Source organism: Mesoplodon bidens (assembly GCF_964165515.1).
Source record: "Mesoplodon bidens genome assembly, chromosome: Y".
NCBI lineage: Eukaryota > Metazoa > Chordata > Mammalia > Artiodactyla > Ziphiidae > Mesoplodon > Mesoplodon bidens.
Genome location: NC_138180.1, coordinates 27,794,965 through 27,811,107, shown reverse-complemented (window position 1 = coordinate 27,811,107; position 16,143 = coordinate 27,794,965).

Sequence of the window (16,143 nt, the reverse complement as noted above, 5' to 3'; positions counted from 1 at the left end):
AATGATGAATCTGTTGTATTACACAACCATTGAGTATTTAGCTTTATCAATGACATGTACTTTAAAAATGTTTTAGAGATCGTACCAGTCTTTGAAAACATCCTTGTTCCTTGTTTCAGTTCCAGTTTTGTGTATACTTTCTGCCTTGCACCTGATTATTCCAACATCTGATGGTTGGCCTAGGGAATCTAATTCTGGTATTGATTGCTTTTGCTGCTTGTCTCCCCTTGTAGCTGATTTCTTCATTATTGTGTAAATTTAGATCATGAGCTCATGTTTAGCTAAACAGCTGACATTGTAAGAGGCTTAGGTGTGAAACTCGTAAGCTTCAGCAGAATGTCCGCAAAGAATTTGTTGTGTCCCTCCAATGAGTTACCCGCGCGGACCCCTTTTTCTACAAGTGTTGGTCCACTACTCCCTCTAGAGGCTGGCACTCTGACAGGACTGCTTTGCTGCCCCCGATCTGGGATAGTGGCTTTGGGCGGCCTGTGGCCTGGGTAGGAGGCTCCCCACGTGTGTCCCACGACCCATCTGCCTGCGAACTTCGGTCACCTGGCAGGAAGCTATGATGCCCAGACCTATGGTTAGCTTTGCATCGAGGTGTACTGCGCGGACCGGTTCCACACACACTTCAAGTAAGAGGGCGGCCTGAGTGGAAAGGTGAGAGTTTGGGCAGCTGTGCAGACAAAGAAGGCGCACTTTGGCCTGGGCCTAAATGCTTGTGACACACGACAGGGCCTGCCCGGCTCTGAGGGCCCTGCCGTTGGCCCCCTTCTCCCCTGCCCTTTGTTCAGTCACAGCAGAGATGGCCACACCCACTCCCTCAGTGTAGGCAGTGTTCCAAACTCCCTCAGCCCCCCCCCCTCTCCGCAGGTTACCATGGACTACAGATGCTGCATTCTGAGGCCAGGGCATTCCGAGAATGCCAAGGGCAGACATGATGACCTTAAATGATTTCCTCTTGTGTCAATTTTGGTAAACTTTAGGAGCTAGGAAATGGTCCACTTTACACAAATGTTCACATTTACTGGCATTTCATATATTCTCTGCTCTAACATTGTCCTGATTCTTTCTGTATATTCTTTACTTATGTTTTGGTTTTCCTTAATCAAAGTGTGTCTTTTAAATCTTGTCAAAGAATATTCTTTGGACTTTTACCTCAACTGAATTTTATACGTTTTCTGTGGTATTAAGTTCTGCTCATATCTTTATTTATCTTTTTCCTATGTTCTCAGGGTTTATTGTTTTGATCTTTTGATGTCACTTAAAACACTTGTTTATTCATTTTAATAAATCTTTTTACTTATAATGATTTGAATTTTTAAAGATTCCAGCTTACTTGTAAGTTTCTAAGGGTCAGGTCCTCTACATTGTGGCTGGCCAAAGGCTTAGTTCACAATATAGCAAAGTATATATTGACCTATTTTCCCCTCGACTTTCTGTGATTTCCTACATCTCACCTTTCTTTGCAGACAAGCCATTTGAAATAACCTTAACTTATTTCACAGCCAATAAGTCTTTGAAATAATGTGTAGTTTTCAGAGAAGTCTTCTTATGTATTTAGGCAGAAAATCTGACCTGCCATAGTTTTCAAAACAGCATAATTTCACTCTTCTCAATGATGAATCTGTTGTATTACACAACCTTTGAGTATTTAGCTTTATCAATGACATGTACTTTAAAAATGTTTTAGAGATCCTACCAGTCTTTGAAAACATCCTTTTTCCTTGTTTCAGTTCCCGTTTTATGTATATTTTCTGCCTTGTACCTGATTATTCCAACGTCTGATCGATGGCCTAGGGAATCTAATTCTGGTATTGATTGTTTTTGCTGATTGTCTCCCCCTGTAGCTGATTTCTTCATTATTGTGTAAATTTAGATCATGAGCTAATGTTTAGCTAAACATCTGACTTTGTAAGAGGCTTAGGTGTGAACACTCGTAAGTTTCATCAGAAAGTCCGCAAAGATTTATTTGTGTCCCTCCAATGAGTTGCCCGCGAGGACCCCGTTTCCTGCAAGGGTTGGTCCACTACTCCCTCCAGAGGTACGGCCTCAGACAGGGCTGCTATGTGCCCCATGATCTGGGGCAGTGGCAGTGGGCGGCCTGTGGCCCGGGCAGGAGCCTCTCTGCGTGTGTCCCTGGGACCCATCTGCCTGCGAACTTCGGTCACCTGGCAGGAAGCTACGATGCCCAGGCCTATGGTTACCTGTGCAGCAAGGTTTACTGTGCGGACAGGTTCCACACACAATTCAGGTAAGAGGGCGGCGTGAGTGGAAAGGTGAGAGTTTTGGCAGCTGTGCAGACAAGGAAAGCGCCCTTTTTCCTGGGCCTAAATGCTTGTGACACTCCACTGGGCCTGCCGGGCTCTGAGGGCACTGCTCTGGTCCCCCTACTCCCCTGCCCTTTGCTCAGTCACAGCAGAGATGGGCACACCCACTCCATCTGTGAGGGCAGTGTTCCAACCTCCCTCAGCCCCGCCTCTTCTCCGCAGGTTACCATGGACTACCGATGCTGCATTCTGAGTCCAGGGCATTCCGAGAATGCCAAGGGCAGACATGATGACCTTAAATGATTTCCTCTTGTGTCAGTTTTGGTAAACTTTAGGAGCTAGGAACTGGTCCACTTTACACAAATGTTCAAATTTACTGGCATTTCATATATTCTCTGCTATAACATTCTCCTGATTCTTTCTGTATATTCTTTACTTATGTTTTGGTTTTCCTTAATCAAAGTTTGTCTTTTAATCTTGTCAAAGAATATTCTTTGGACTTACTACATAACCTGAATTTTATACGTTTTCTATTGTATTAAGTTCTGCTCATATCTTTATTTATATTTTTTCTATGTTCTCAGGTTTATTGTTTGATATTCTGATGTCAATTAAAACACTTGGTTATTCATTTTAATAAATCTTTTTACCTATAAAGATTTGAACTTTTCAAGATTCCAGCTTACTTGTAAGTTTCTAAGGGTCAGGTCCTCTACATTGTGGCTGGCCTAAGTCTTAGTTCACCATATAGCAATGTATATATTGACCTATTTTCCCCTCGACTTTCTGTGATTCCCTACATCTCACCTTTCTTTGCAGACAAGCCATTTGAAATACCCTTAACTTATTTCACAGCCAATAAGTCTTTGAAATAATGTGTATTTTTTAGAGAAATCTTCTTATATAATTAGGCAGAAAATCTGACCTGCCATAGTTTTCTAAACAGCATAATTTCACTCTTCTCAATGATGAATCTGTTGTATTACACAACCATTAGTATTTAGCTTTATCAATGACATGTACTTTAAAAATGTTTTAGAGATCCTACCAGTCTTTGAAAACATCCTTGTTCCTTGTTTCAGTTCCAGGTTTGTGTATACTTTCTGCCTTGCACCTGATTATTCCAACATCTGATGGTTGGCCTAGGGAATCTAATTCTGGTATTGATTGTTTTTGCTGCTTGTCTCCCCTTGTAGCTGATTTCTTCATTATTGTGTAAATTTAGATCATGAGCTCATGTTTAGCTAAACAGCTGACCTTGTAAGAGGCTTAGGTGTGAACACTCATAAGCTTCAGCAGGAAGTCCGCAAAGAATTTTTTGTGTCCCTCCAATGAGTTACCCGCGCGGACCCCTTTTTCTACAAGTGTTGGTCCACTACTCCCTCTAGAGGCTGGGACTCAGACAGGACTGCTTTGCTGCCCCCGATCTGGGATAGTGGCTTTGGGCGGCCTGTGGCCTTGGTAGGAGGCGACCCACGTGTGTCCCACGACCCATCTGCCTGCGAACTTCGGTCACCTGACAGGAAGCTATGATGCCCAGACCTATGGTTAGCTTTGCATCGAGGTGTACTGCGCGGACCGGTTCCACACACACTTCAAGTAAGAGGGCGGCCTGAGTGGAAAGGTGAGAGTTTGGGCAGCTGTGCAGACAAAGAAGGCGCACTTTGGCCTGGGCCTAAATGCTTGTGACACACGACAGGGCCTGCCGGGCTCTGAGGGCCCTGCCGTTGGCCCACTTCTCCCCAGCCCTTTGTTCAGTCACAGCAGAGATGGCCCCACCCACTCCCTCAGTGTAGGCAGTGTTCCAACCTCCCTCAGCCCCGCCCCCTCTCCGCAGGTTATCATGGACTACAGATGCTGCATTCTGAGTCCAGGGCATTCCGAGAATGCCAAGGGCAGACATGATGACCTTAAATGATTTCCTCTTGTGTCAGTTTTGGTAAATTTTAGGAGCTAGGAACTGGTCCATTTTACACAAACGTTCAAATTTACAGGCATTTCATATACTCTCTGCTATAACATTCTCCTGATTCTTTCTGTATATTCTTTACTTATGTTTTGGTTTTCCTTAATCAAAGTTTGTCTTTTAATCCTGTCAAAGAATATTCTTTGGACTTACTACAATACCTGAATTTTATACGTTTTCTATTGTATTAAGTTCTGCTCATATCTTTATTTATATTATTTCCATGTTCTCAGGTTTATTGTTTTGATATTCTGATGTCAATTAAAACACTTGGTTATTCATTTTAATAAATCTTTTTACTTATAAAGATTTGAACTTTTCAAGATTCCAGCTTACTTGTAAGTTTCTAAGGGTCAGGTCCTCTACATTGTGGCTGGCCTAAGTCTTAGTTCTCCTTATAGCAATGTATATATTGAGCTATTTTCCCCTCGACTTTCTGTGATTCCCTACATCTCACCTTTCTTTGCAGACAAGCCATTTGAAATACCCTTAACTTATTTCACAGCCAATAAGTCTTTGAAATAATGTGAATTTTTTCGAGAAATCTTCTTATATAATTAGGCAGAAAATCTGACCTGCCATAGTTTTCAAAACAGCATAATTTCACTTTTCTCAATGTTGAATCTCTTGTATTACACAACCATTGAGTATTTAGCTTTATCAATGACAAGTACTTTAAAAATGTTTTAGAGATCCTACCAGTCTTTGAAAACATCCTTGTTCCTTGTTTCAGTTCAAGTTTTATGTATACTTTCTGCCTTGCACCTGATTATTCCACCCTCTGATGGTTGGCCTAGGGAATCTAATTCTGGTATTGAGTGTTTTTGCTGCTTGTCTCCCCTTGTAGCTGATTTCTTCATTATTGTGTAAATTTAGATCATGAGCTCATGTTTAGCTAAACAGCTGACCTTGTAAGAGGCTTAGGTGTGAACACACGTAAGCTTCAGCAGAAAGTCCGCAAAGAATTTTTTGTGTCCCTCCAATGAGTTACCCGCGCGGACCCCTTTTTCTACAAGTGTTGGTCCACTACTCCGTCTAGAGGCTGGGACTCAGACAGGACTGCTTTGCTGCCCCCGATCTGGGATAGTGGCTTTGGGCGGCCTGTGGCCTGGGCAGGAGGCGACCCACGTGTGTCCCACGACCCATCTGCCTGCGAACTTCGGTCACCTGGCAGGAAGCTACGATGCCCAGACCTATGGTTAGCTTTGCATCGAGGTGTACTGCGCGGACCGGGTCCACACACACTTAAATGATTTCCTCTTGTGTCAATTTTGGTAAACTTTAGGAGCTAGGAAATGGTCGACTTTACACAAATGTTCACATTTACTGGCATTTCATATATTCTCTGCTATAACATTGTCCTGATTCTTTCTGTATATTCTTTACTTATGTTTTGGTTTTCCTTAATCAAAGTGTGTCTTTTAAATCTTGTCAAAGAATATTCTTTGGACTTACTACCTCAACTGAATTTTATACGTTTTCTGTGGTATTAAGTTCTGCTCATATCTTTATTTATCTTTTTTCTATGTTCTCACGGTTTATTGTTTTGATCTTCTGATGTCAATTAAAACACTTGGTTATTCATTTTAATAAATCTTTTTACTTATAAAGATTTGAATTTTTAAAGATTCCAGCTTCCTTGTAAGTTTCTACGAGTCAGGTCCTCTATATTGTGGCTGGCCAAAGGCTTATTTCACAATATAGCAAAGTATATATTGACCTATTTTCCCCTCTACTTTCTGTGATTTCCTACATCTCACCTTTCTTTGCAGACAAGCCATTTGAAATAACCTTACCTTATTTCACAGCCAATAGGTCTTTGAAATAATGTGTAGTTTTCAGAGAAATCTTCTTATATATTTAGGCAGAAAATCTGACCTGCCATAGTTTTCAAAACAGCATAATTTCACTCTTCTCAATGATGAATCTGTTGTATTACACAACCTTTGAGTATTTAGCTTTATCAATGACATGTACTTTAAAAATGTTTTAGAGATCCTAGCAGTCTTTGAAAACATCCTTGTACCTTGTTTCAGTTCCTGTTTTATGTATATTTTCTGCCTTGCACCTGATTATTCCAACGTCTGATCGATGGCCTAGGGAATCTAATTCTGGTATTGATTGTTTTTGCTGATTGTCTCCCCCTGTAGCTGATTTCTTCATTACTGTGTAAATTTAGATCATGAGCTCATGTTTAGCTAAACATCTGACTTTGTAAAGTCTTAGGTGTGAACACTCGTAAGTTTCATCAGAAAGTCCGCAAAGATTTATTTGTGTCCCTCCAATGAGTTGCCCGCGAGGATCCCGTTTCCTACAAATGTTGGTCCACTACTCCCTCTAGAGGCACGGCCTCAGACAGGGCTGCTTTGTTCCTCACGATCTGTGGCATTGGCAGTGGGCGGCCTGTGGCCCGGGCAGGAGCCTCTCTGCGTGTGTCCCAGGGACCCATCAGCCTGCGAACTTCGGTCACCTGGCAGGAAGCTACGATGCCCAGACCTATGGTTAGCTGTGAAGCGAGGTGTACTGCCCGGACAGGTTCCACACACACTTCAAGTAAGAGGGCGGCCTGAGTGGAAAGGTGAGAGTTTGGGCAGCTGTGCAGACAAAGAAGGCGCCCTTTGTCCTGGGCCTAAATGCTTGTGACACCCTACTGGGCCTGCCGGGATCTGAGGGCCCTGCCCTGGGCCCCCTGCTCCCCTGCCCTTTGTTCAGTCACAGCAGAGATGGCCACACCCACTCCCTCTGTGAGGGCAGTGTTCCAACCTCCCTCAGCCCCGCCCCTTCTCCGCAGGTTACCATGGACTACGGATGCTGCATTCTGAATCCAGGGCATTCCGAGAATGCCAAGGGCAGACATGATGACCTTAAATGATTTCCTCTTGTGTCAGTTTTGGTAAACTTTAGGAGCTAGGAACTGGTCCACTTTAAACAAATGTTCAAATTTACTGGCATTTCATATATTCTCTGCTATAACATTCTCCTGATTCTTTCTGTATATTCTTTACTTATGTTTTGGTTTTCCTTAATCAAAGTGTGTCTTTTAATCTTGTCAAAGAATATTCTTTGGACTTACTACATCCCCTGAATTTTATACGTTTTCTATTGTATTAAGTTCTGCTCATATCTTTAATTATCTTTTTTCTGTGTTTTCAGGGTTTATTGTTTTAATATTCTGATGTCAATTAAAACACTTGGTTATTCATTTTAATAAATCTTTTTACTTATAAAGATTTGAACTTTTCAAGATTCCAGCTTACTTGTAAGTTTCTAAGGGTCAGGTCCTCTACATTGTGGCGGGCCTAAGTCTTAGTTCTCCATATAGCAATGTATATATTGGCCTATTTTCCCCTCGACTTTCTGTGATTCCCTATATCTCACCTTTCTTTGCAGACAAGCCATTTGAAATACCCTTAACTTATTTCACAGCCAATAAGTCTTTGAAATAATGTGTATTTTTTAGAGAAATCTTCTTATATAATTAGGCAGAAAATCTGACCTGCCATAGTTTTCAAAACAGCATAATTTCACTCTTCTCAATGATGAATCTGTTGTATTACACAACCATTGAGTATTTAGCTTTATCAATGACATGTACTTTAAAAATGTTTTAGAGATCCTACCAGTCTTTGAAAACATCCTTGTTCCTTGTTTCAGTTCAAGTTTTGTGTATACTTTCTGCCTTGCACCTGATTATTCCAACATCTGATGGTTGGCCTAGGGAATCTAATTCTGGTATTGATTGTTTTTGCTGCTTGTCTCCCGTTGTAGCTGATTTCTTCATTATTGTGTAAATTTAGATCATGAGCTCATGTTTAGCTAAACAGCTGACCTTGTAAGAGGCTTAGGTGTGAACACTCGTAAGCTTCAGCAGAATATCCGCAAAGATTTGTTTGTGTCCCTCCAATGAGTTACCCGCGCGGACCCCGTTTTCTACAAGTGTTGGTCCACTACTCCCTCTAGAGGCTGGGACTCAGACAGGACTGCTTCGCTGCCCCCAATCTGGGATAGTGGCTTTGGGCGGCCTGTGGCCTGGGCAGGAGGCTCCCCACGTGTGTCCCACGACACATCTGCCTGCGAACTATAGTCACCTGGCAGGAAGCTATGATGCCCAGACCTATGGTTAGCTTTGCATCGAGGTGTACTGCGCGGACCGGTTCCACACACACTTCAAGTAAGAGGGCGGCCTGAGTGGAAAGGTGAGAGTTAGGGCTGCTGTGCAGACAAAGAAGGCACACTTTGGCCTGGGCCTAAATGCTTGTGACACACGACTGGGCCTGCCGGGGTCTGAGGGCCCTGCCGTTGGCCCCCTTCTCCCCTGCCCTTTGTTCAGTCACAGCAGAGATGGCCCCACCCACTCCCTCAGTGAAGGCAGTGTTCCAACCTCCCTCAGCCCCGCCCCCTCTCCGCAGGTTACCATGGACTACAGATGCTGCATTCTGAGGCCAGGGCATTCCGACAATGCCAAGGGCAGACATGATGACCTTAAATGATTTCCTCTTGTGTCAATTTTGGTAAACTTTAGGAGCTAGGAAATGGTCCACTTTACACAAAAGTTCAAATTTACTGGCATTTCATATATTCTCTGCTATAACATTGTCCTGATTCTTTCTGTATATTCTTTACTTATGTTTTGGTTTTCCTTAATCAAAGTGTGTCTTTTAAATCTTGTCAAAGAATATTCTTTGGACTTACTACCTAAACTGAATTTTATACGTTTTCTGTGGTATTAAGTTCTGCTCATATCTTTATTTATCTTTTTTCTATGTTCTCAGAGTTTATTGTTTTGATCTTCTGATATCAATTAAAACACTTGGTTATTCATTTTAATAAATCTTTTTACTTATAAAGATTTGAATTTTTAAGGATTCCAGCTTACTTGTTAGTTTCTACGGGTCAGGTCCTCTACATTGTGGCTGGCCAAAGGCTTAGTTCACAATATAGCAAAGTATATATTGACCTATTTTCCCCTCGACTTTCTGTGATTCCCTACATCTCACCTTTCTTTGCAGACAAGCCATTTGAAATAAACTTAACTTATTTCACAGCCAATAAGTCTTTGAAATAATGTGTAGTTTTCAGAGAAATCTTCTTATATATTTAGGCAGAAAATCTGACCTGCCATAGTTTTCAAAACAGCATAATTTCACTCTTCTCAATGATGAATCTGTTGTATTACACAACCTTTGAGTATTTAGCTTTATCAATGACATGTACTTTAAAAATATTTTAGAGATCCTAGCAGTCTTTGAAAACATCCTTGTTCCTTGTTTCAGTTCCCGTTTCATGTATATTTTCTGCCTTGCACATGATTATTCCAACGTCTGATCGATGGCCTAGGGAATCTAATTCTGGTATTGATTGTTTTTGCTGATTGTCTCCCCCTGTAGCTGATTTCTTCATTATTGTGTAAATTTAGATCATGAGCTCATGTTTAGCTAAACATCTGACTTTGTAAGAGGCTTAGGTGTGAACACTCGTAAGTTTCATCAGAAAGTCCGCAAAGATTTATTTGTGTCCCTCCAATGAGTTGCCCGCGAGGACCCCGTTTCCTACAAGTGTTGGTCCACTATTCCCTCTAGAGGCACGGCCTCAGACAGGGCGGCTTTGTGCCCCAGGATCTGTGGCAGTGGCTGTGGGCGGCCTGTGGCCCGGGCAGGAGCCTCTCTGCGTGTGTCCCAGGGACCCATCTGCCTGCGAACTTCGGTCACCTGGCAGGAAGCTACGATGCCCAGACCTATGGTTAGCTGTGCAGCGAGGTGTACTGCACGGACAGGTTCCACACACACTTCAAGTAAGAGGGCGGCCTGAGTGGATAGGTGAGAGTTTGGGCAGCTGTGCAGACAAAGAAGGTGCCCTTTGTCCTGGGCCTAAATTCTTGTGAAACCCCACTGGGCCTGCCGGGCTCTGAGGGCCCTGCCATGGGCCCCCTGCTCCCCTACCCTTTGTATGGTCACAGCAGAGATGGCCACACCCACTCCATCTGAGAGGGCAGTGTTCCAACCTCCCTCAACCACGCCCCCACTCCGCAGGTTAACATGGACTACAGATGCTGCATTCTGAGTCCAGGGCATTCCGAGAATGCCAAGGGCAGACATGATGACCTTAAATGATTTCCTCTTGTGTCAGTTTTGGTAAATTTTAGGAGCTAGGAACTGGTCCACTTTACAGAAACGTTCAAATTTACAGGCATTTCATATACGCTCTGCTATAACCTTCTCCTGATTCTTTCTGTATATTCTTTACTTATGTTTTGGTTTTCCTTAATCAAAGTGTGTCTTTTAATCTTGTCAAAGAATATTCTTTGGACTTACTACATCACCTGAATTTTATACGTTTTCTATTGTATTAAGTTCTGCTCATATCTTTATTTATATTTTTTTCTATGTTCTCAGGTTTATTGTTTTGATATTCTGATGTCAATTAAAACACTTGGTTATTCATTTTAATAAATCTTTTTACTTATAAAGATTTGAACTTTTCAAGATTCCAGCTTACTTGTAAGTTTCTAAGGGTCAGGTCCTCTACATTGTGGCTGGCCTAAGTCTTAGTTCTCCATATAGCAGTGTATATATTTACCTATTTTCCCCTCGACTTTCTGTGATTCCCTACATCTCACCTTTCTTTGCAGACAAGCCATTTGAAATACCCTTAACTTATTTCACAGCCAATAAGTCTTTGAAATAATGTGTATTTTTTTGAGAAATCTTCTTATATAATTAGGCAGAAAATCTGACATGCCATAGTTTTCAAATCAGCATAATTTCACTCTTCTCAATGATGAATCTGTTGTATTACACAACCATTGAGTATTTAGCTTTATCAATGACATGTACTTTAAAAATGTTTTAGAGATTCAACCAGTCTTTGAAAACATCCTTGTTCCTTGTTTCAGTTCAAGTTTTGTGTATACTTTCTGCCTTGCACCTTATTATTCCAACATCTGATGGTTGGCCTAGGGAATCTAATACTTGTATTGATTGATTTTGCTGCTTGTCTCCCCTTGTAGCTGATTTCTTCATTATTGTGCAAATTTAGATCATGAGCTCATGTTTAGCTAAACATCTGACTTTGTAAGAGGCTTAGGTGTGAACACTCGTAACCTTCATTAGAAAGTCCGCAAAGATTTATTTTTGTCCCCCCAATGAGTTGCCCACGAGGACCCCGTTTTCTACAAGGGTTGGTCCACTACTCCCTCTAGAGGCACGGCCTCAGACAGGGCTGCTTTGCGCCCCACGATCTGGGGCAGTGGCAGTGGGCGGCCTGTGGTCCGTGTAGGAGCCTCTCTGCCTGTGTCCCAGGGACCCATCTGCCTGCGAACTTCGGTCACCTGGCAGGAAGCTACGATGCCCAGACCTATGGTTAGCTGTGCAGCGAGGTGTACTGCCCGGACAGGTTCCACACACACTTCAAGTAAGAGGGCGGCCTGAGTGGAAAGGTGAGAGTTTGGGCAGCTGTGCAGAGAAAGAAGGCGCCCTTTGTCCTGGCCTAAATTCTTGTGAAACACCAATGGGCCTGCCGGGCTCTGAGGGCCCTTCACTGCGCCCCCTGCTCCACTGCCCATTGTTCAGTCACAGCAGAGATGGCCACACCCACTCCCTCTGTGAGGGCAGTGTTCCAACCTCCCTCAGCCCCGCCCCCTCTCCGCAGGTTATCATGGACTACAGATGCTGCATTCTGAGTCCAGGGCATTCCGAGAATGCCAAGGGCAGACATGATGACCTTAAATGATTTCCTCTTGTGTCAGTTTTGGTAAATTTTAGGAGCTAGGAACTGGTCCATTTTACACAAACGTTCAAATTTACAGGCATTTCATATACTCTCTGCTATAACATTCTCCTGATTCTTTCTGTATATTCTTTACTTATGTTTTGGTTTTCCTTAATCAAAGTGTGTCTTTTAATCTTGTCAAAGAATATTCTTTGGACTTACTACAATACCTGAATTTTATACGTTTTCTATTGTATTAAGTTCTGCTCATATCTTTATTTATATTTTTTCCATGTTCTCAGGTTTATTGTTTTGATATTCTGATGTCAATTAAAACACTTGGTTATTCATTTTAATAAATCTTTTTACTTATAAAGATTTGAACTTTTCAAGATTCCAGCTTACTTGTAAGTTTCTAAGGGTCAGGTCCTCTACATTGTGGCTGGCCTAAGTCTTAGTTCTCCTTATAGCAATGTATATATTGAGCTATTTTCCCCTCGACTTTCTGTGATTCCCTACATCTCACCTTTCTTTGCAGACAAGCCATTTGAAATACCCTTAACTTCTTTCACAGCCAATAAGTCTTTGAAATAATGTGAATTTTTTCGAGAAATCTTCTTATATAATTAGGCAGAATATCTGACCTGCCATAGTTTTCAAAACAGCATAATTTCACTTTTCTCAATGTTGAATCTCTTGTATTACACAACCATTGAGTATTTAGCTTTATCAATGACAAGTACTTTAAAAATGTTTTAGAGATCCTACCAGTCTTTGAAAACATCCTTGTTCCTTGTTTCAGTTCAAGTTTTATGTATACTTTCTGCCTTGCACCTGATTATTCCACCCTCTGATGTTTGGCCTAGGGAATCTAATTCTGGTATTGAGTGTTTTTGCTGCTTGTCTCCCCTTGTAGCTGATTTCTTCATTATTGTGTAAATTTAGATCATGAGCTCATGTTTAGCTAAACAGCTGACCTTGTAAGAGGCTTAGGTGTGAACACACGTAAGCTTCAGCAGAAAGTCCGCAAAGAATTTTTTGTGTCCCTCCAATGAGTTACCCGCGCGGACCCCTTTTTCTACAAGTGTTGGTCCACTACTCCGTCTAGAGGCTGGGACTCAGACAGGACTGCTTTGCTGCCCCCGATCTGGGATAGTGGCTTTGGGCGGCCTGTGGCCTGGGCAGGAGGCGACCCACGTGTGTCCCACGACCCATCTGCCTGCGAACTTCGGTCACCTGGCAGGAAGCTACGATGCCCAGACCTATGGTTAGCTTTGCATCGAGGTGTACTGCGCGGACCGGGTCCACACACACTTAAATGATTTCCTCTTGTGTCAATTTTGGTAAACTTTAGGAGCTAGGAAATGGTCGACTTTACACAAATGTTCACATTTACTGGCATTTCATATATTCTCTGCTATAACATTGTCCTGATTCTTTCTGTATATTCTTTACTTATGTTTTGGTTTTCCTTAATCAAAGTGTGTCTTTTAAATCTTGTCAAAGAATATTCTTTGGACTTACTACCTCAACTGAATTTTATACGTTTTCTGTGGTATTAAGTTCTGCTCATATCTTTATTTATCTTTTTTCTATGTTCTCACGGTTTATTGTTTTGATCTTCTGATGTCAATTAAAACACTTGGTTATTCATTTTAATAAATCTTTTTACTTATAAAGATTTGAATTTTTAAAGATTCCAGCTTCCTTGTAAGTTTCTACGAGTCAGGTCCTCTATATTGTGGCTGGCCAAAGGCTTATTTCACAATATAGCAAAGTATATATTGACCTATTTTCCCCTCGACTTTCTGTGATTTCCTACATCTCACCTTTCTTTGCAGACAAGCCATTTGAAATAACCTTACCTTATTTCACAGCCAATAGGTCTTTGAAATAATGTGTAGTTTTCAGAGAAATCTTCTTATATATTTAGGCAGAAAATCTGACCTGCCATAGTTTTCAAAACAGCATAATTTCACTCTTCTCAATGATGAATCTGTTGTATTACACAACCTTTGAGTATTTAGCTTTATCAATGACATGTACTTTAAAAATGTTTTAGAGATCCTAGCAGTCTTTGAAAACATCCTTGTACCTTGTTTCAGTTCCTGTTTTATGTATATTTTCTGCCTTGCACCTGATTATTCCAACGTCTGATCGATGGCCTAGGGAATCTAATTCTGGTATTGATTGTTTTTGCTGATTGTCTCCCCCTGTAGCTGATTTCTTCATTACTGTGTAAATTTAGATCATGAGCTCATGTTTAGCTAAACATCTGACTTTGTAAAGTCTTAGGTGTGAACACTCGTAAGTTTCATCAGAAAGTCCGCAAAGATTTATTTGTGTCCCTCCAATGAGTTGCCCGCGAGGATCCCGTTTCCTACAAATGTTGGTCCACTACTCCCTCTAGAGGCACGGCCTCAGACAGGGCTGCTTTGTTCCTCACGATCTGTGGCATTGGCAGTGGGCGGCCTGTGGCCCGGGCAGGAGCCTCTCTGCGTGTGTCCCAGGGACCCATCAGCCTGCGAACTTCGGTCACCTGGCAGGAAGCTACGATGCCCAGACCTATGGTTAGCTGTGAAGCGAGGTGTACTGCCCGGACAGGTTCCACACACACTTCAAGTAAGAGGGCGGCCTGAGTGGAAAGGTGAGAGTTTGGGCAGCTGTGCAGACAAAGAAGGCGCCCTTTGTCCTGGGCCTAAATGCTTGTGACACCCTACTGGGCCTGCCGGGATCTGAGGGCCCTGCCCTGGGCCCCCTGCTCCCCTGCCCTTTGTTCAGTCACAGCAGAGATGGCCACACCCACTCCCTCTGTGAGGGCAGTGTTCCAACCTCCCTCAGCCCCGCCCCTTCTCCGCAGGTTACCATGGACTACGGATGCTGCATTCTGAATCCAGGGCATTCCGAGAATGCCAAGGGCAGACATGATGACCTTAAATGATTTCCTCTTGTGTCAGTTTTGGTAAACTTTAGGAGCTAGGAACTGGTCCACTTTAAACAAATGTTCAAATTTACTGGCATTTCATATATTCTCTGCTATAACATTCTCCTGATTCTTTCTGTATATTCTTTACTTATGTTTTGGTTTTCCTTAATGAAAGTGTGTCTTTTAATCTTGTCAAAGAATATTCTTTGGACTTACTACATCCCCTGAATTTTATACGTTTTCTATTGTATTAAGTTCTGCTCATATCTTTAATTATCTTTTTTCTGTGTTTTCAGGGTTTATTGTTTTAATATTCTGATGTCAATTAAAACACTTGGTTATTCATTTTAATAAATCTTTTTACTTATAAAGATTTGAACTTTTCAAGATTCCAGCTTACTTGTAAGTTTCTAAGGGTCAGGTCCTCTACATTGTGGCGGGCCTAAGTCTTAGTTCTCCATATAGCAATGTATATATTGGCCTATTTTCCCCTCGACTTTCTGTGATTCCCTATATCTCACCTTTCTTTGCAGACAAGCCATTTGAAATACCCTTAACTTATTTCACAGCCAATAAGTCTTTGAAATAATGTGTATTTTTTAGAGAAATCTTCTTATATAATTAGGCAGAAAATCTGACCTGCCATAGTTTTCAAAACAGCATAATTTCACTCTTCTCAATGATGAATCTGTTGTATTACACAACCATTGAGTATTTAGCTTTATCAATGACATGTACTTTAAAAATGTTTTAGAGATCCTACCAGTCTTTGAAAACATCCTTGTTCCTTGTTTCAGTTCAAGTTTTGTGTATACTTTCTGCCTTGCACCTGATTATTCCAACATCTGATGGTTGGCCTAGGGAATCTAATTCTGGTATTGATTGTTTTTGCTGCTTGTCTCCCGTTGTAGCTGATTTCTTCATTATTGTGTAAATTTAGATCATGAGCTCATGTTTAGCTAAACAGCTGACCTTGTAAGAGGCTTAGGTGTGAACACTCGTAAGCTTCAGCAGAATATCCGCAAAGATTTGTTTGTGTCCCTCCAATGAGTTACCCGCGCGGACCCCGTTTTCTACAAGTGTTGGTCCACTACTCCCTCTAGAGGCTGGGACTCAGACAGGACTGCTTCGCTGCCCCCAATCTGGGATAGTGGCTTTGGGCGGCCTGTGGCCTGGGCAGGAGGCTCCCCACGTGTGTCCCACGACACATCTGCCTGCGAACTATGGTCACCTGGCAGGAAGCTATGATGCCCAGACCTATGGTTAGCTTTGCA